Consider the following 21190-nt stretch of genomic DNA (forward strand, 5'->3'; position numbering starts at 1 on the left):
GATGGCTGTGAGTTCTGGCTGTTGTGTAAAAGCAGAACATCGCAACAACATAAATACTGGAAATTACATTGGTACATTTGTATCTTATATTGGTGCAGAATGTAAAAGGGGACTGCATACAAAAGAAAGGCAGACATAAAGGTAATTAGACAAACACATAATTGTTGGTTGGTTTTACTCTTAAATTACCTGTAAAAATAAATACTAAAACCCTATTAATTAGAATCTCTAGTAGCAGAAGGAAAAGCCAAGGAAAGAAGAAATGTTTCATTGTAACATTTTAGAAAAGAGCGTTGCCCTTAATTGAAATATCGTGCATGGATACTCAGAAACTCGTTTCCACAGCAACCGTAACTAGGGGAGGCACGCATACTGAGACACAGTAAGACACAATTTTAGATATTCAACAATCGGGCTCTTAAAGAGCAGGAACAAAACATCATGAGAGAATCTAATAAAGCTGGTGAAAGCAGGTCACATCGCAAACTCCAATGGGCAACACAGGAGCTCACTTACCGGGAAGTCTCAGAAGAGTCAACTTTGTATTACAGTAGCATCTGTCAGATAAATGGCAAGATAGAGAGAGGAGACAGATGTGCACGAGAGAGATAAGCTAGATTGGAGGTACAGTATATCACAAAAGTGAGTACACCCCTCACATTTTTGTAAATATTTTATTATATCTGTTCATGGGACAACACTGAAGATCTGACACTTTGATACAATGTAAAGTAGTCAGGGTACAGCTTGTATAACAGTGTAAATTTGGTGTACCATCTAAATAACTCAATACAGCCATTAATGCTAAGCTGCTGGCAACAAAAGTGAGTACACTCCTAAGTGAAAATGGCCAAATTGTGCCCAAAGTGTCACTATATTTTGTGTTGCCACCATTATTTTCAACCACTGCCTTAACGCCTTAACTCTCTTGAGCAGTTTTCGACAGGAGGGGATCATTCTCTACTTCAGTATGTCACAATATATGTTGGCATTCATGGTTCCCTCAATGAACTGTAGCTCCCCACAGCCAGCAGCACTCATGCAGCCCCAAACCATGTGCCATGATAGTTGCTGGATCATGTCAGTTAAAAGCACTGATAACCTTTTTTTTCCCTGTGCTTGGAGATAGTTTTTGCCCCCTGTGGCAATTATGGTCATTGCACTGTATTTTTGGTTCTAGTTTGCCCCCGGTGGTGGTGAGTGTGCACAGGAATCACTAACAGGTGTGTTTCCTCAATAAAGGTGTGTCAGTAGTGCTCACTCACATTGGTGATATAATTAGTGTTTTCCAAGCAGCCTGGGTGAAGGAAGGAGCTGGAGGAGAGTCCTGGAGTGGCAGCTATGGTGTCAGCAAGGAGTTCTGGGAAAGCATGGTGGAGTGGCAGCTATGGTGCCAGTGAATAATGCCTGCAAAGCTTGGTGGAGTGGCAGCTATGGTGTAGAGCTGCACTCAGTTTGCTGAACTCTGTAGCTGGAAAGCTGCACTTGGTTGCCGGACTCGGTTGCTGGACACTTGCACTCAGGTGCTGGACTCTGTGGCTCCAAGGTGGCAATTTAGTGCTGGACGCTGTTGCTAAAGTGGCACCCAGGTGTTGGACACGGTCAGAGGGGATTTCCTTGTCGCTCTGACAGAGCTTGGTGGCAGCTATTCAGGAGGAAAGCTGCATTCTGATGGTGGACTCTGTTGCCAGGAGCAAGTGCAACAGAGTAAAGCTAAATTGTGTTCCCTGTTTGTGTTTTTCCTTGGTGTGTATTAGTGCAGCGGTGGGGCCAGTGCCTGCACCACCCAGCTCCCTAGCAAGGGATAGGTGTAGGGTGTGCTACGGTCACAGGTTCCTGATCGTCGCCCGGTGCGGAACCGGCATAGGGAATGCTAGGAGCGTTAGGGACACTGACTCAGGGGAGTGCAGGAGGTCTCCAAGTCTCCGTTCCCTATCGCAGGGCCCACCGTTGTATCTGTTTCCCCTTTTCCCCTATGTCTTGTTGTATCAGTTTCCGGCCTGCGAGTCGTGTCACACAGGACATTTACACTTGCCGCGTCCTGTTGTATTAGTTACCGACCAGCGGGCCGCATCACTCAGGACTGGGCACGTGACATTATGTAATTCCCACCACCATGATTGGCTGTAGGCAAGACACACTTGTCTTTGCACTCCTCACCTGGCTGCAGCCACACACACTTGAAGCAATCTGAAATAAATAAGTTTATCTAGGTCTCTTCAGATCACAGAACATGGTTTCTGTAATCCATGTCTTCAGCAAAGTATTTGCGGGTTTTGTTGTGCATCATCTTTAAAAGATTCTTCCTTCTGGATTAATAGCCATGCAGAACAATTTCATATAGTGTGCGGCATATCGTCTGAGCACCGACAGGCTGACCCCCATGCATTTAACCTCTGCAGCAATGCCGGCAGCACTCGTTCATCTATTTTGAAAAGACAACCTCTAAATATGATGCTGAGCACGAGCATTCAACTTTTTTGGTTGACCATGGAAAGGCCAGTTCTGAGTGGAATATGTCTTGTTAAACCACTGTATGGTCTTGGCCACATTCCTGCAGCGTAGTTCAGATTGTTATAGCCTAGCTGCGCTGACTTTGGTCTTGATAAACACAGTGGACCTACACCAGCAGATGACATGGCTCCCCAAACCTTCACTGATTATGGAAAATTCACACTAGACCTCAAGCAGCTTGGATTGTGTGCCTCTCCACTGTTCCTCCAGACCCTTAGACCTTGATTTCCAAATGTAATGAAAAATTTACTTTCATCTGAAAACAACACCTTGGACCACTGAGCAACAATCCAGTTTTCTCCTTGGCCCAGGTAAGACGCTCCTGGCATTGTCTATTGGTCATGAGTGGCTTGACACAAGGAACGTGACACTTGAAGCCCATGTCCTGGATATGTCAGTGTGTGGTGGCTCTTGAAGCAAGGACTCTAGCAGCAGTCCACTCCTTGTAAATCTCCCCCAAGTATTTAAATGGCTTTTTATTAACAATCCTTTCAAGGCTGCGGTTATCCCGGTTGCTTGTGCACCTTTTTCTGCCACACTTTTTCCTTCCACTCAACTTTCCATTAATATGCTTGGATACAGCACCCTGTGAAAAGCCAGCTTCTTTAGCAATGACCTTTTGTGGCTTACCCTTCTTGTGGAGTGTGTCAGTGACTGCCTTCTGCACATCTGTTAAGTCAGTAGTCTTCCCCATGATTGTGGAGCCTACTGAATCGGAATAAGGGACCTTTTTAAACACTTAGGAAGCCTTTGCAGGTGTTTTTGCTAATTATTCCATTTTACTGATATAATGAATTTTGGGTTTTCATTGGCTATAAACCACAATCATCAGCATTAGCAGAAATAAACATTTGAAATAGATCACTCTGTAATGTCACTCTATAATATATGAGTTTCACTTTTTGAATTGAAGAATTGAAATAAATTAACTTTTTCATGATAGTCTAATTTTATGAGAAGCACATGTAGATAGAGAGATAGACATGAGACAGCTATAAGATAGATTAGAGGTAGGTAGTTAGAAAGACAGACAAATAGATATGGGATAGATAGATAGATAGATAGATAGGAAGAAAGAAAAGAAAAAGAAAACACAAGAGCAGCACTAGCTTACACTATTCGGGTGCCAAGCCCCCCAGATATCCACCAAACCTTCACTATATTTCCAGAGATTGGAGACAGCACACCATTCAGAGTGCAAAAAAAATCTGTTTAATGGCCCATCATGGTGACATTTCAGTTCATTAATGAGAACCTTTCTCAAGCATTACATTGGAGCACATACATGATATTTAAATAGTACAAATTGTCAACGGTGGTCAACAACAATTACATAAGAGCGTATCATTATCCCTGAAAATGACATATTGTAAATAAAAAGTCCATACAGACAGCATCATAATAAAGTGCGGTGCAGTGATCTACATACAGACAAAACATTATAATAACTTTATAAAAGTTAATTAGTAATCAAATATCAGCTCTATACTGCTTAGCATTTCATGACTCACCCCGTTCAGATTATACAAAGACATGCCGATATCGGCGTCCTACTATTCTCACTGCGCATGTCAGAAAAAAAGTATAGGGAAAGGAGCATCTTCCGGAGCATGCACAGAAGAAGATTCGTATTCCCCGGTGCCATTTTTGATGAAGGCAAAAGATAGTATTCAGCATGCTTATGTCAGCCATTGCTGATGTCATCCTATAATCTTTGGGCAAAAATCCAGCTTATAAACCGGAGTAATGCATCTGTGTGCCTGACAATTTTCTTCTATTTAAACTTAAAGGAAATTATCCCACTTATGCATTAATAAATACTGTACTTGTTATAATGAGGGCTTTTCTTTTTATTTATTCTGAACCCCAGATTTATACACACTGGCTAAAGATTCAATCCAATACAGCAGGAACACTAGCTGGGGCTGGCAACCCACTATGTAAACGAAAAGGGAGAGATATGCATCCTGTGAAAGACACAATTCTCAATCCCAATGCCAAATTAGATATCAACCTCTTTTTATGCTCCTTAAAGGGGCAGTGTCCTCAATTGTCCAGACTACATAGGAAATCTAATTCTTGTATGTCTTCAGGAATGGCTAAAGTCATGAATCATGATCCTGAAAACCCATCTCTTCAGGAAAGCGTACAACCTGCAATGACCACACTGCCATCTCAATGCCATTGGAGCTACTGCAACCCCCAACCTACTATCTCCTTCAGCATAATCCTGTAGAATGTATGGCCGCAAAGATAGGGTCCTTTTCCCACTGTACCAGTCTTATGAGACAACCTTGATAATGGTTGATGGGCAGATATTATTTGGCTAAAATTTGTGCAAAGCGTCAAAAAGCGTAATATTCAAAAGCCGTATTGCTATTCATATTTCATATATTTCACATTGACATGCTTTAGCACAATAGAGTGCAAGACTTTTTTGTATATTGCATATGGAGGTAGCTGCTCCCAGTGGTATTCACCTATTCAGACTAGTTTGAATGTGCCTGTCAGTTTTTTGATGTTTCTATGTTAGCTTACTGTCCCAACACTCCTGTCACGCTCAAGCCCTGACTGGTGGGCGTGAGCCAGCGGGTTGTGGCCCCACTGTGTCACAAACCAGACTACCCTGGAAGGGGCATGACTAAGACAGCTAACTCGGTCTTCGCTGGAGCCTCTGATGATGAGGTCAGGCTTGTGCGGCAGGTAGCTGCCAGGTGCCACTCCAGAGTGGTGTCTGGCTGTGGCTGCTGATCCCACTGGGGAACCGGACACTAGGACAGGTGCGACTGACAGGCAGGTGAGCACGGCAGGCACGGCTGGTACTCTAGCAGGCGGGCACTGCGGAGACACTGTCAGGTGAGCACGGCTGAGACATTGGCAGGAGGGCCCGGCTGGGACACTGGCCGGCGGGCACGGCTGGGATACAGAGACATGGGCAGGAAGGAGTGGTGTATGAAGAACCTGGTAGGGAGCTGTTTACACAGCAGGTGCAGGAACTGTTACAGGCAGGAAGGAATGGATTATGAAGGAACAGGTAGAGACCTGTTCACACAGGAGGTGAAGAACCGCAAGGCTGCGGTGAGGAGCTGCAGTCAACAGCAACAGTCTCTGCAGCAGCAGAAGCAGAACCGCAAGGGTGCGGATCACAAGCAGAGTCACAAGAGTGTGGAGCACAAGCAGAGCCGCAAGAGTGCGGAGTACAGGCAGAGCAGCAAGAGTGTGGAGGAACAGGCACAACTGAGGGGATTGGCCACCTCCTTACACTTGGATAAAAACATGTTCTTCATAAAATCTAAGAAAGAATGAAAAAAGAAAATTAATATAATCTAAATTGCTATACTTCACAGACAAAGATCTACCTATAATCAAGACAGACGGACATTGCACTCATAGAGTATTATACAGTTGTGTGAAAAAATGTTTGTCCTCTTCCCGATTTCCTATTCTTTTGCATGTTTATTACACTTAAATGTTTCAGATCACCAAACAAATTTAAATATTAGACAAAAGTAAACACAAAATGCAGTTTTTAAATTAAGGTCTTTATTATGAATGGAAAAAGGAATCCAAACCTGCAGTGCCCTGGGTGAAAAAATGATTGCCCCCTAAACCTAATAACTGGTTGTGCCGCCCTTAGCAGTAACAACTGAAATCAAGTGTTTGCGATAACTGGCAATGAGTCTTTCACAATGCTATGGAGGAATTTTGGCCCACTTATCTTTGCAGAATTGTTGTAATTCAGCCACATTGGAGGGTTTACGAGCATGAACCGCCTTTTTAAAGTCATGCCACAGGATCTCAATCGGATTAAGGTCATGACTTTGACTAGGCCACTCCAGTGTCTTAATTTTAAGTCTTAATTTTGTTTTTCTTAAGCCATTCGGAGGTGGACTTGCTTGTGTGTTTTGGATCATTATCTTGCTGCATAACCCAGGCGCACTTCAGCTTGAGGTCACTAACAAATAGCCAGACATTCTCCTTCAGGATTTTTTATTAGGCAGCAAAATTCATGGTTCCATTTACCATAGTAAGTCTTCTAGGTCCTGAAGCATCAAAACAGCCCCAGCCCATCACACGACCACTAACATATTTTACTGTTGGTATGATGTTCCTTTTCTGAAATGCTGTGTTACTTCTACGCCAGATGTAATGGGATATACACCGTCCAAAAAGTTCAACTTTTGTCTCGTCAGTCCACAAAGTATTCTCCCAAAAGTCTTCAGAATCATTAACTGAGACGAGTCTTTATGTTCTTATTGCTCAGCAGTAGTTAACACCTTGGAACGCTGCCATGCAGGAAAATTGTTGCCTAGTCTCTTTCTTATGGTAGAGTCATGAGCACTGACCTTAACTGAAGAAAGTGAGGCCTGCAATTCTTTGCATGTTGTTGTCAAGCCTTTTGTGACCTCTTGGATGAGACGTCACTGCGCTCTTGGTGTAATTTTGGTAGGCTGGCCACTCCTAGGAAGGTTCACCAATATTCCATGTTTTTGCCATTTGTAGATAATGGCTTTCACTGTGGTTCGCTGGAGTCCCAAAGCTTTAGAAATGGCTTTATAATGTTTTCCAGACTGATAGATCAATTTCTCTCACTTTGCATCTAACTCACTCTTCGAAACCTATAATCTGGCTTCTGTCCCCACCATTCCACTGAAACTGCCTTGACCAAACTTACTAACAGCTTACTTACAGCCAAAGCTAACAGACAATTCTCTATACTCCTCCTTCTAGACCTGTCCTCTGCCTTCGACACACTTGACCACTGTCTCCTACTACAGATCCTCTCTTCCTTTGTCATCAAAGACCTTGCTCTACCTTGGACCTCCTCATACCTTTCCAACTGCACATTTAGCGTCCCCTACTCCCACACTACCTCCTCATCCCACGTCTCTCTGTTGGAGTCCCCCAAGGCTCTGTCCTAGGACCCCTAAATTTCTCCATCTATACCCTTGGCCAGGGATAACACATAAAGTCCTAAGGCTTCCGGTACCATCTATATGCTGATGACACTCAGATCTACCAATCTGGTCCAGATGTCGCCTCTCTGCTGTCCAGAATCCTAGAGTATCTATGAGCTGTATTCTCCTTCTCCTCTCGCTTCCTCAAGCTCAGTTTGGACAAATCTGAACTAATTATGTTTCCTCCATCTCGCATATCTTTCCTACCTGATCTATCTATCATAATATATTACAACACAATTTCACCTGTCCTGGAAATTCGCTACCACGGAGTAACCCTTGACTCTGCTCTGTCCTTCAAACCGCACATCCAAACTCTTGCCACCTCCTGTCGCCTCCAGCTCAAAATTATTTCAAGAATCTGTCCTTTACTCAACCCTAAACTATCAAATGCTTGTGCATGCCCTAATCATCTCCCACCTCGATTAGTTACTGCAACAGTCTCCTCTGTGGCCGACCTTCTAACACTCTCATACCTCTCCAGTCCATCCTTAACTCTGCTGCCGACTAATTAATCTCTCTCCTTGCTACACTCCTGTTTCCCCCATTTGCAAATCCCTTCACTGGCTCCCAATTTCCCAGTACAGAGTCAGCATGGGTTTGTAACTAATAAGTCATGTCAGACTAACTTAATTTCCTTCTATGACGGTATCACTGATTGGGTGGATCAAGGAAATGCTGTAGATATAGTATATCTTGACTTCAGCAAAGCATTTGACAAAGTCTCTCATACAATCCTTATTGAAAAAATGACTAAGTATGGAATGGACAAGGCAACTGTTAGGTGGATTCATAACTGGCTTAGTGATCGGACCCAAAGAGTGGTCGTAAATGGCTGCACATCCAGTTGGAAGAATGTCTCAAGTGGGGTACCACAGGGCTCTGTCCTGGGCCCTGTATTGTTCAACATCTTTATCAACGATTTAGATGAAGGAATTGAGGGTAAACTGATTAAATTTGCTGATGACACAAAGCTAGGAGGGATAGCTAAAACTAGAGAAGAGAGAGAGAGGATTCAAAAAGATTTAAATAAACTGGAGAAGTGGGCAGCAACTAACAGAATGGTTTTTAAAATGGAGAAATGCAAAGTACTACATCTGGGCAATAAAAATGAAAAAAGCATATATAGAATGGGAGGAATAGGGCTAAGTGACAGCACAAGTGAAAAAGACTTGGGTATACTAATAGATCACAGACTGAATATGAGTCAACAGTGTGATGCAGCAGCAAAAAAGGCAAATGCAATACTAGGATGTATTAACAGAAGCATACAGTCTAGATCATGTGAAGTCATTATTTCCCTCTACTCCTCTTTGGTCAGACCTCATCTGGAATATTGTGTCCAGTTTTGGGCACCACATCTTAAAAAAGACATCAACAAACTGGAGCAAGTTCAGAAAAGAGCGACCAGAATGGTGACCGGTCTGCAAACCCTGTCTTATGAGGAAAGGTTGCAGGATTTGGGAATGTTTAGTTTGCAAAAGAGAAGACTGAGAGGAGACTTAATAGCTGTCTACAAATATCTAAAGGGCTGTCACATTGTAGAAGGATCAACTTTATTCTCATTTGCACAAGGAAAGACTAGAAGCAATGGGATGAAACTGAATGGGAGGAGACACAGATTAGATATTAGAAAAAACTTTTTGACAGTTAGAGTGATCAATGAGTGGAACAGGCTGCCACGAGAAGTGGTGAGTTCTCCTTCAATGGAAGTCTTCAAACAGAGGCTGGACAGACATCTGACTGGGATGATTTAGCGAATCCTGCTTTGAGCAGGGGGTTGGACCAGATGGCCCAGGAGGTCCCTTCCAACTCTACGATTCTATGATTCTATGATTCTACATCTAGTTCAAACTATTAACACTGACCTACAAAGCCATCCATAACCTTTCTCCTCTGCATATCTCCAAACTAATCTCCCAATATCTTCTCTCATGTGGTCTCTGGTCCTCCCAAGACCTCCTCTCCTCCACACTTATTCGCTCCTCACCCAATCGCCTCGAAGATTTCTCCTGAATATTCTCCATTCTGTGCCCCGACCCATCCAATTATCCACCACATTTGAATCCCTCCGACAGATCTTGAAAACCCATCTCTTCAAGAAAACATACAACCTGCAATGACCACGCTGCAACCTCAATGCCATTGGAGCAACTGTAAACCCCAACCTACTATCTCCTTCCCCATAGTCCTGTAGAATGTATACCCGCAAGGGTCTTATGAGACAACCTTGATGATGGTGGATGGGCAGATATTATTTGGCTAAATTTTGTGCAAAGCGTCTCATTCATTTTTTCCTAATATTCAAAAGCTGTATTGCTATTCATATTTCATATATTTCACATTGACATGTTTTAGCACCACAGAGTGCAACCCTTTTTTGTATATTGCATATGGAGGTAGCTGCTTCCGATGGTATTCACCTATTCAGACTAGTTTGAATGTGCCAGTCAGTTTTTTGATGTTTCTATGTTAGCTTACTGACCGAACACTCCTGTCACGCTCACACCCTGACTGGTGAGTGCAAGCCAGGGGGTTGTGACCCCACTGTACCCCAAACCAGACTACCCTGGAAGGGGCATGACTAAGACAGTTAACTCGGTCTTCGATGGAGCCTTTGATGATGAGGTCAGGCTTGTGCGGCAGGTAGCTGCCAGGTGCCACTCCAGGGTGGTGTCTGGCTGTGGCTGCTGATCCCACTGGGGAACAGGACACTAGGACAGGTGCGTCTGACAGGCAGGTGAGCACGGCTGGTACTCTGGCAGGCGGACACGGCTGAGACACTGGCAGGCGGGCACGGCTGGGACACGGCAGGAGGGCCAGGCTGGGACACTGGCAGGCGAGCACGGCTGGGATACAGGGACATGGGCAGGAAGGAGTGGTGTATGAAGGAACAGGTAGGGACCTGTTCACACAGCAGGTGCAGGTACTGGTACAGGCAGGAAGGAATAGTGTATGAAGGAACAGGTAGAGACCTGTTCACACAGGAGGTGAAGAACCACAAGGCTGTGGTGAGGAGCTGCAGTCAACAGCAAGAGTCTCTGCAGCAGCAGAAGCAGAACCTCAAGTGTGCGGATCACAAGCAGAGTCACAAGAATGTGGAGCACAAGCAGAGCCGCAAGAGTGCGGAGTACAGGCAGAGCAGCAAGAGTGCGGAGCAGGAAGCACCGCAAGAATCCGGAGCACAGGCAGAGCCGCAAGAGTGCTGAGTACAGGCAGAGCTGCAAGAGTGCAGAGCACAGGCAGAGCCGCAAAAGTGCGGCACACAGGCAGAGTCATGAGAGTACGGAGCAGGCAGAGCCGCAAGAGTACAGAGCAGAAGCAGAGCCACAAGAGTGCAGTGCACAGGCAGAGTCACAAGGGTACTGAGCAGGCAGTGCCACAAGAGTGCGGCGAACAGATAGATGGAGAGCACACAAGGATAGACACAGCAGGGAGAGGAGCACAGACAAAGAGACTAACAGACCGAGGTAGGACAGAGTTCAGACAAGGTAATGGTACGGGACAAGGTACAGGAACAAAGACACAGGGACCAGGATATTCTGCCTCCTGGAGGGTGGCAAGGACAAGTACAAGACAAGGTCAGGAGCAATAGCACAAAGACCAGGATATTCTGCCTCCTGGAGGGCGGACAGACAGGTACAAGACAAAGCTAGGAGTGAAGCCTCCAGAGAAGGCGAAACACAGGACAGGACCTGGCAGCTCAGTAGCAAAACACTAACAGAGTTAAAACATTTCACAGCAGGTTCCACTGGGTGGAGCTGCCCTAAATACTAGAGGCCTCTTGGTAATTGGCCAGTAACACATTAGACAGGTGCACCCTGATTCCCTAAGAACCAGAGAGTTCTGGCACCGCCCCCTATGCACACAGCCAGGAAGCATACAGAGAGCAGGCAGGAAGCAAGAAGCACAGACCATGGACAGAAGTCACATCATGGCCTGGAGCAGTGAGTAAGTTGGTGTGTGGGGGATGGGAGGCCATGCAGTGATGCCAGCTGAGTTGTTACAACTCTGCCCTTCACCATTTGGTGATTTTAATTACAGCAGGTTCCTATCTACCCATAAATGCAGGCTTTAATGAGAGAGGTGTCCACATTGACCCAGGAATTCACACATCAGCCTAAGACAGGTATTCATATTGTATACGGAAAATGATGGCATATTACAAACTACCATCTATAGAAAGGAGACCTCCACAAACATGTTACTACACGCCTCCTCGGCCTGTTATGAATGGGTCACCGAGGAGAAAAAAGTAAAACAAGCTAAGTCACAGAAAACCAGAGAGGTTGGTAACTATGCAGATTGCAGATCCCTGATCCTACCACAAAACTAGCAGCAGCCGTGGAGCGCACCTACGATGTTCCTAGACGCTTCATCACAGCCGAAGGACTAAATAAGCGTGAAGCATGAAAAGGGGAAAACTAACTGCCCCAGAGCAGACCCCAAAGGAATAGATAGCCCCCACACATGTACTGACGGTGAAACAAGATGAAGGCACAAACACAGGCAGGAAAATAGGCTGAGCAAACGATGCGGCCCAAACTAACTAGAAAGGAAAGGAAAGACACTGTCTGCAACCTGCAAAAAACCCTACAAAAATAATGTCCAACACTTCTGACAGCAAAATTAACCCTGAAGTCACTAGACTTCTCCCACTATATCAACACTCTGAAATATTCTGAGACAGAGCAAAAAGAGACCAAACTAGTAAGGGACAAAAAGCAAATTGGCAAAATACTGAAAAATAAGAGTGGAAATTCAGCACAGCCCCCAGCCAGGGCTGGCTGACCACACAAAAAACTGAATAGACCAACAAAATCAAGTGTGAACATTAGCAGAAAAACTTAGCTTTAGATGACTGGAACAGAGCTGAAAACCAAGAGCTGACAAGCCAGAAGGAATCACCAGCAACTGAATATGGCGTCGGCTGTCTTAAATCCAATCTGAGACTCCTGAGGTCCAATCGTCATCCTCATTCTCAGGTGGCAGATCTCCACCGATCAAATCAGCCTCACTACCTCCGGTTACCACCAGAGGGAGTCTGGAAGGAGAACTCAAAACTGGTGAACCAGAGAATGAACTCACAACTGTACCCCCCTTGAGGAGGGGTTACCGAACCCTCATCCACGCCACCAGGCTGGTCAGGATGGGCCCGGTGAAAAGCATGAACCATTCTATCGGCATGAATATCTGAGGCAGAGACCCAAGAATTATCCTCCTGACCATAACCCTTCCATTTGACCAAATACTGAAGTCTCCGTCTAACCAAAGGAGAATCCAATATTTTCTCTACCTCATATTCCACATTGCCTTCAGCCACCACAGGGTCAGGAGGTGCTGCCATAGGAACCACTGGCTTAACAAACCTCTTCAACAGAGATTTGTGAAATGCGTTATGGATCTTGAACGTAACTGGAAGAGCCAATCAAAACAAAACAGGATTAAGAATTTCCAAAATCTTATAAGGACCAATAAATCTTGGCTTAAATTTAGGAGATGCAACCTTCATAGGAATATTCTTAGATGACAACCAAACCATATCACCCACTTTAAACCAGGGACCAATGGTCCTATGCCGGTTGGAAAATTGCTGGGCCTTTTCCTGAGTGAGTGACAACTTATCCACCACTTGGTCCCATATCTGCTGCATTCTCTTAACCACAGTGTCCACACCTGAGCAGGACAAAGATTCCACTTGCCCTGAAGAGAATCGAGGATGAAACCCAAAATTACAGAAAAAGGGTGACATCAAAGTGGCAGAACTAGATCTATTGTACAGTGCGAATTCGGCCAAGGGCAAAAATGAGACCCAATCATCCTGATCAGCAGATATAAAAAATCTCAAATAAGACTCCAAGGTCTGGTTTGTTCTCTCAGTCTGTCCATTAGTCTAGGGATGAAACGTGGAGGAGAAGGATAACTGAATTCCCAGATTGGAACAAAAGGCTTTCCAGAATCTGGAAACAAACTGGACTCCTCTGTCGGACACAATGTTCTCAGGAATCCCATGTAACCGAACCACCTGTTGTAAAAACAAGGGCACCAACTCAGCGGAAGATGGCAACTTTGGCAGTGGTACAAGATGGACCATCTTCGAAAATCTATCACAAATCACCCAGATAACAGTCATTCTCTGAGAGACAGGAAGATCAGAAATAAAATCCATTGAGATATGGGTCCATGGCCTCTTGGGCACCGGCAAGGGCATCAGCAACCCACTAGAATGAGAACAGGGTTTAGACCGAGAACAAGTCCCACAGGACTGTACAAAATTCCTGACGTCACGAGATAAGGCAGGCCATCAAAAAGACCGACTCACCAAATATCTGGTACCAAAAATACCTGGATGACCAGCCAATGTGGAGCAATGAATTTCAGACATCTCTCTTTCTCCACTGGTCAGGAACATACAATTTTCCCATAGGGCAACGCTCAGGTTTATCCTCCTGAAATTCCTCCAGGGCGCGTCTCAAATCGGGCGAAATGGCAGAAAGAACTACCCCCTCACCTAGGATGGTAGTAGGCTCGGTCACACTAAGAGAATCGGCAAAGAAACTCCTAGAAAGGGCGTCTGCCTTAACATTCTTAGTGCCCAGAAGAAATGAGACCACAAAATTAAAACGTGTGAAAAACAAGGCCCATCTAGCCTGTCTAGGATTCAAGCGTTTGGCCGACTCCAGATAAATCAAATTCTTGTGATCGGTGAGGACCACAACTTGATGTCTAGCTCCCTCCAACCAATGTCTCCACTCCTCAAATGCCCACTTCATGGCCAACAATTCCCGATTCCCCACGTCATAGTTGCATTCAGATGAGGAGAACTTTCAAGAAAAGAAGGCACAGGGATTCATCTTAGAAGTCACAGAGTCTTTTGGGGACAAAACAGCTCCTGCATCAATCTCAGATGCATCTACCTCCACCTGAAATGGAAGTGAGACATCAGGTTGCCGTAAAACTGGAGCTGAAGTAAATCTCTGCTTAAGCTCCTGAAATGCTGAGATAGCCTCAGGAGACCAATTCAGCACATCAGCGCCCTTCTTGGTCAGATCAGTCAGTGGTTTGACAATGCCAGAAAAATTACCTATAAATTTACGATAGAAATTAGCAAAACCCAAAAACTTCTGAAGGGCCTTCAAAGAAGTAGGCTGAACCCAATCATAAATGGCCTGTACCTTGGCCGAGTCCATTTCAATAGTCGATGGAGATAAGATAAATCCCAAAAATGAAATCCTCTGTACACCAAAGAGGCATTTCGATCCTTTAACAAACAGGGAATTCTCCCTCAAAATCTGGAACACAGTCCGGACGTGTTCCACATGAGAATCCCAATCACTAGAAAAGATCAAAATATCATCCAGATAGATGATCAAAAACTTATCCACAAAGTCACGGAAAATATAATTCATAAAGGACTGGAAGACAGAAGGGGCATTAGTGAGCACAAAAGGCATCACCAGGTACTCAAAATGTCCCTCCGGAGTATTAAACGCTGTCTTCCATTCATCCCCGTGCTTGATGCGAATAAGATTATACGCCCCCCTGAGGTCAAGCTTAGTAAACCAGCAGGCACTCTTAACTCTGGAGAATAAATCAGACATCAGAGGTAACGGGTACTGATATTTAACCGTCATCTTGTTAAGGGAACGATAATCAATACACGGTCTTAATGAACCATCTTTCTTGGCCACAAAAAAAACCCAGCACCTAAAGGTGACGAGGATGGTCTAATATGACCCTTCTCCAATGACTCCTTAATATAGGATCGCATAGCATCATGTTCGGGTACTGATAAGTTGAAAAGCTGACCCTTGGGAAATTTACACCCAGGCATCAACTCAATTGCACAGTCATAACTCCTATGAGGAGGCAAAGACGCAGACTTGCTCTCACTAAATACATCAGAAAAATCGGCTAGATAATCAGGAATATCATGAGACTGAGGAGAGGTGGAGAAAACAGGAGAACACACTGACAACCCCAACTCACCACAGACCCAGATTTCCAATCCAAAACTGGATTATGAGTTTGCAACCAAGGAAAACCCAGAACAATAGTATCATGCAAATTATGCAGCACCAAAAATTTACAATTTTCTTGGTGGTCTGGGGCAACTCGCATTGTCACCTGGGTACAAAACTGAGGTTTACTCTCCGCCAAAGGAATAGCATCAATACCCCTCAAAGGAATAGGCGTCCGCAGAGGCGTCATGGAAAACCCACAACGTTTAGCAAAGTCCAAATCCATCAGATTCAATCCTGAATCCACAAAAGCCTTCGTGGAAAACGTGGATAAGGAGCAGATCAGAGTAATTGCCAAAAGAAACTTAGGTTGTATACTGCCCACAGCAAATGTGTGTGCAAAACGTTTCTCTAGTTTTGGGCAGACAGAAATAGTATGAGAGACGTCTCCACAGAAAAAACACAGCTTATTACGCCTTCTAAACTCCTGACGTTGCGCCCTAGACAAAACCCCATCACATTGCATAGGTTCAGACGTTTGTTCAAAAGGTGGCAGCGCCTCCCATGTAGTTTTACGTTCACGTAAACGCCGATCAACTTGAATGGCTAATGACATAGAATCATCCAGACCAGAGGGAACAGGAAATCCCACCATAACACCTTTTACGGTCTCTGATAAACCCTTCCGAAAGAGAGCTGCCAATGCACTATCATTCCATGTAGTAAGGACCGCTCACTTTCGGAATTTTTGACAGTATAACTCTGCAGAATCCTGACCCTGGTTTAATGCCACCAGGGTTCTCTCAGCTTGATCAACAGCATTAGGTTCATCATACAACAACCCCAAGGCTTGAAAAAATGCATCCACATTAGTCAGAATAGGATTTTCAGGTGTCAGAGAAAAAGCCCGCAGCAAGGAGATGACAATTTTAACCTGCTGCACAGAGCTCCCCGATGAGTTAGGCTTCAAGGCCAGAAATAATTTACAATTTTTCTTAAAATTCAGAAATTTAGACCGATCCCCAGAAAACACAACAGGAGTAGGGATCTTAGGTTCAGCAGCATGTGACTGAATGAGGTAGGTGGAAATTCCCTGCACTTCAGCAGCCAGCTGCTCCACACGATCAGACAATTGCTTAATCTCCATTAGGAAAAAGAAAAAAAATCCTCCTACGGCCCCAGAGAAAAAAGAGGAAAAAATATTTAAAAAAAAAAAAATTCTGACACTTCTTTTTTTTTTTTTTAACAACTTTTTCCTGCTTTTGAGTACCCTAGAATCTGTGGTATGGCTGGTGATTCTGTTATGAATGGGTCACCGAGGAGAAAAAAGCAAAACAAGCTAAGTCACAGAAAACCAGAGAGGTTGGTAACTATGCAGATTGCAGATCCCTGATCCTACCACACAACTAGCAGCAGCCGTGGAGCATACCTGTGATGTTCCTAGATGCTTCGTCACAGCCGGAGGACTAAATAAGCCTGAAGCATGAAAAGGGGAAAACTAACTGCCCCAGAGCAGACCCCAAAGGAATAGATAGCCCCCACACATGTATTGACAGTGAAACAAGATGAAGGCACAAACACAGGCAGGAAAATAGGCTGAGCAAACGATGGGCCCAAACTAACTAGAAAGGAAAGGAAAGACACTGTCTGCAACCTGCAAAAAACCCTACAAAAATAATGTCCAACACTTCTGATAGCAAAATTAACCCTGAAGTCACTAGACTTCTCCCACTATATCAGCACTCTGAAATATTCTGAGACAGAGCAAAAAGAGACCAAACTAGTAAGGGACAAAAATCAAATTGGCAAAATACTGATAAATAAGAATGGAAACTCAGCACAGCCCCCAGCCGGGGCTGGCTGACCACACAAAAAACTGAATAGGCCAACAAAATCAAGTGTGAACATTAGCAGAAAAACTTAGCTTTAGATGACTGGAACAGAGCTGAAAACCAAGAGCTGACAAGCCAGAAGGAATCATCAGCAACTGAATAGGGCGTCGGCTGTCTTAAATCCAATCTGAGACTCCTGAGGTCCAATCGTCATCCTCATTCTCAGGTGGCAGATCTCCACTGATCAAATCAGCCTCACTACCTCCGGTTACCACCAGAGGGAGTATGGAAGGAGAACTCACAACTGGTGAACCAGAGAATGAACTCACAACATCGGCCCATCCGAAGTACATGACCAACTCTGTTCCTAATGTATTGGACAGTTTCTCCAGTTACGGAGGATCTGTTCAAATGATACAGATTTCGACATACAGGCCAAAGATCTATTTGAAAGATTTCGGGAGAGGGGTTATGGCAGACGCACTCTCAAACGAGCATATCATAGAGCTAAATATTCCACATGTCATTCCCTACTATACGAACGTAAGAATCGTAAATCCACAAATCAAGTGAGATTTATTATGAACTATCATGCTCAATTCTCACGTATGAAGGAATGTTTGCAGAGAGTATGGCCCATCCTCCAGGCCGATTCTATTCTTAAACAATTTATCCCTAAAAACCATATATCACCATCAGACGATCTAAACATCTTAGGGATTGTCTCGTTCAGAGCCATTACCAGAGTGAGTCCAGGTCAGCATATATTGATGGTGTGGGTCCTGGGTGTGGTTGCAGGCCATGTGGCCGCTGTGTGGCCTGCCCAAATATTGATCGGACTGATACATTTTTTAATTCGTCTGGTTCTAGAATTTATGATATCAGGAAACCGAATACGTGTACCACCAAAAATATAATCTATTTTGCCGTGTGTCCCTGCAATTTAATCTATGTAGGTTTGACCACAAGGCAAATTAAAGTGCGTGTCCGTGAACATGTGCTTGGGATTGAGGCAGCAGCGGACCATGATGACATGTCCACACTCAGGACTCTTCCACGCCACTTTAAACAGCACCACAATTGTAACGAATCTCTCATTAGGTTTCGAGGGATAGATGTGATTGATCCTGGTATTTGCGGTGGGAAGATCAGTACCAGATTGGCCCAATGGGAAACCAGGTGGATCTGGGCTCTAGATACAGTTCAACCAAAAGGTCTAAACGAGAACATTAGTTTTGTCCCATTCTTGTGATCAAATCATGGTATTACTGTGTACGTGATGTTGGTTTTAATTATTAATTATTTTTTTCTTTTTAATCACTTTTTTATTAGCCTCATCTACATTTGGCCGCCCTTGCTATGTGTGTCATATGATACGTCCATCGAATCTCTGATGCTGCATGATTTCTGGCTCTCCTGATGCAAAGAGGAAGCAACAATTGAAACGCTATCACAAGACAATCATGATATACATACATCGTTAATTGTTATATATAACCAGTTATATCTAGTAACATCTGTATTCTATTTTGACTTGTGTTAAAAATATATATTGGATGCTAAATTATGTGCTAATTCTACTCATATTATTGGTATATATATCTGTTTATAAATTGGGGCACTATACATGTATACATATATATATATAAAAAAAAATTTCTTCCTCTCTTTTTTTCCCTTTTTCTTCTTCTTTTAGCATTTATGAGATTAAGCCATATACTGTGCAGCATAATGATGATACTGTAGGATGTGATACACTGTAATCTTACCATTATAATGTATATTAGTCATGCCTTTTTTCATTAAACCCAGTACGCGTGCGCGTCATGATCCCGGTTCGTGTGCCGGCTCTCGGCGTCTTTTCACTGCCACAGTGATGGTCACATGAGTTGACGTCACATGTCACGTGACGCCGACGCCCGTCCTGCTGTCCTGTCTGTGCACACGTCGCATGAAAGGGTTGTAACGTTTGGGTCTTGCAACCAGGCACAATGCTGTATTCTGCCTCACGATTGGCCGTTTGGTTGCCATGATGTTCATTTCCTTAATCTTAGGCAGCGATCGCCATTGGATGATGGGGCTTTTTAAACCAGCCCCTTCCTTTTCATTGTCATGCCCCTTGAGAAAGGCTGTTTACTGCCGAAACGCGCGTCGGGGGTGGACGTTCTCGGATTAGCTCCTGCTCCCGTCATTATACTAGGTAATGTGTTGATCTATATTACTATTATGGGTGCAGTAGCTCTAATGTTGTGCTAACAGGCCAATTGTGGGAATGTGCAATAGATTCTAACTACGCTACTGTTATATGTGATTCACATTTGATAACGTTGACAACCTTGCAGCAATGTACTCCTTTTCTGCTATTTGTTGCCGTACTATTATTTTTTTGAAATACTTCTTTGGCCACAACATAAATAATGTATTTATCTGGGTGGACGTCCTCATATACATGTGCCAGTAGGTTTAACCCTTCCTCTCCGTGTACTTGTCCATTTAAATAAATATTATTTTTGCACACTTTTTTGTCATTTTTGGGATGTATTTCGTTTTTTTCCTTGTTGTGTTATGTTTATGCGATTTCTCATACTTCTGTCCAGCATTGCAGTATTATAGTTGCATACCACCATTTCATACTAGTTTGGATGTGCCAGTCAGTTTTTTGTTGTACCTTTGTTAGTTTGTCTACTGTAAGTGATATTTGTATTTTGATGTAATCCCTTCTCATTTACATAACCATGGAATCAATGGTGCTATATAAATAAATAATAATAATAATTACTTTTTTCTCATTTGTTCCAGAATTTTTTTGGATTGCAGCATGATGTCTAGCTTTTGAGCAACTTTTGGTTTACTTCTCCTTATCAGGCAGGTCCTATTTATGTTATTTCTTGATTGAGAACAGGTATGGCAGGAATCATGCCAGGGGGTGGCTTGGGAATTTGAACTCAGATTCCCAAAGATGTGATAAACCACAGTTAATTTATGTTTTAGGCCGGGGTGGGTGGTGGGATCACTTTTTCACATGGGGCCCTGCAAGTTTGGATTTATTTTTCCTTTAATAATAAAGACCTTCATTAAAAAATGGCATTTTTACTTGTGTTATCTTTGTCTAATGTTTCAATTTGTTTGATGATCTGAAACATTTAAGTGTGACAGACATGCAAAAGAATAGGAAATCAAGAAAGGGGCAAACACCTTTTCACACAACTGTGATTGGTTAAATCCTAGCACTACAGGTTCTGTTTAGTTGCACCTGGATAACTATGACTAAAACCAGGCCATGTGTTCACTGGTCAGTCAATTAGGGAAGAAGAGCACAGTGGGTTGTGATTGATTTGTAAAGAGACAAGCCTGAATCTCTCTGAAAAGAGGTTGTGTGCACCAAACCGCAAGTATCAGTGCTTGCTATGGATGATAGCTGTTTTGTGTGACCGAACTGAGACAAGCTCAGCCGTGTCTGAGTAGCCAGAGTCTGTATTGTTTAGTTAGTGCCTGTAAAAGACTAGGGATTTATGTTTATGGTTTTGTTTTGGTGCTGTACAACTAGTGGAAATAAACAGTATTATGTGTGTGATATAAAAAAAACCCTGTGGCTTTGTGTTCCAAGCGGTTAACCAAGAGAGTGAACCCCTACAATACCTACTAGATATGGGCTATATATATATACAGTTGTTCTCAATAGTTTACATACCCCGGCAGACTTTTTGCTTTCTTGGCCTTTTTTCAGAGAATATGAATAATAACACCAAATCTTTTTCTCATGGTTTTGGTTGGGTGAAGCCATTTATTGTCAAACTACTGTGATTTCTCTTTTTAAATCATAATGACAACCCAAAACATCCAAATGATCCTCATCAAAAGTTAAAATACAAAAGAAATCACATTTTTCTCAAAGAAATCTTTTAGCTCCAAATTTTGCATTTAC

The 21190-nt window shown here is 43.5% G+C and overlaps 1 long non-coding RNA gene across 1 annotated transcript; it reads left to right on the plus strand.

The window, feature by feature from the left end:
* Nucleotides 1–449: 449 nt before the first annotated feature.
* On the plus strand, nucleotides 450–19782 carry LOC141087828 (uncharacterized). The gene is made up of 2 exons (XR_012231733.1): nucleotides 450–642; nucleotides 18598–19782. It is a non-coding gene; the product is annotated as an uncharacterized lncRNA (long non-coding RNA).
* Nucleotides 19783–21190: the final 1408 nt, after the last annotated feature.

This window comes from Dendrobates tinctorius, unplaced genomic scaffold (genome assembly GCF_039654945.1).
Source record: "Dendrobates tinctorius isolate UK_male_01 unplaced genomic scaffold, ASM3965494v1 ptg000035l, whole genome shotgun sequence".
Lineage (NCBI taxonomy): Eukaryota > Metazoa > Chordata > Amphibia > Anura > Dendrobatidae > Dendrobates > Dendrobates tinctorius.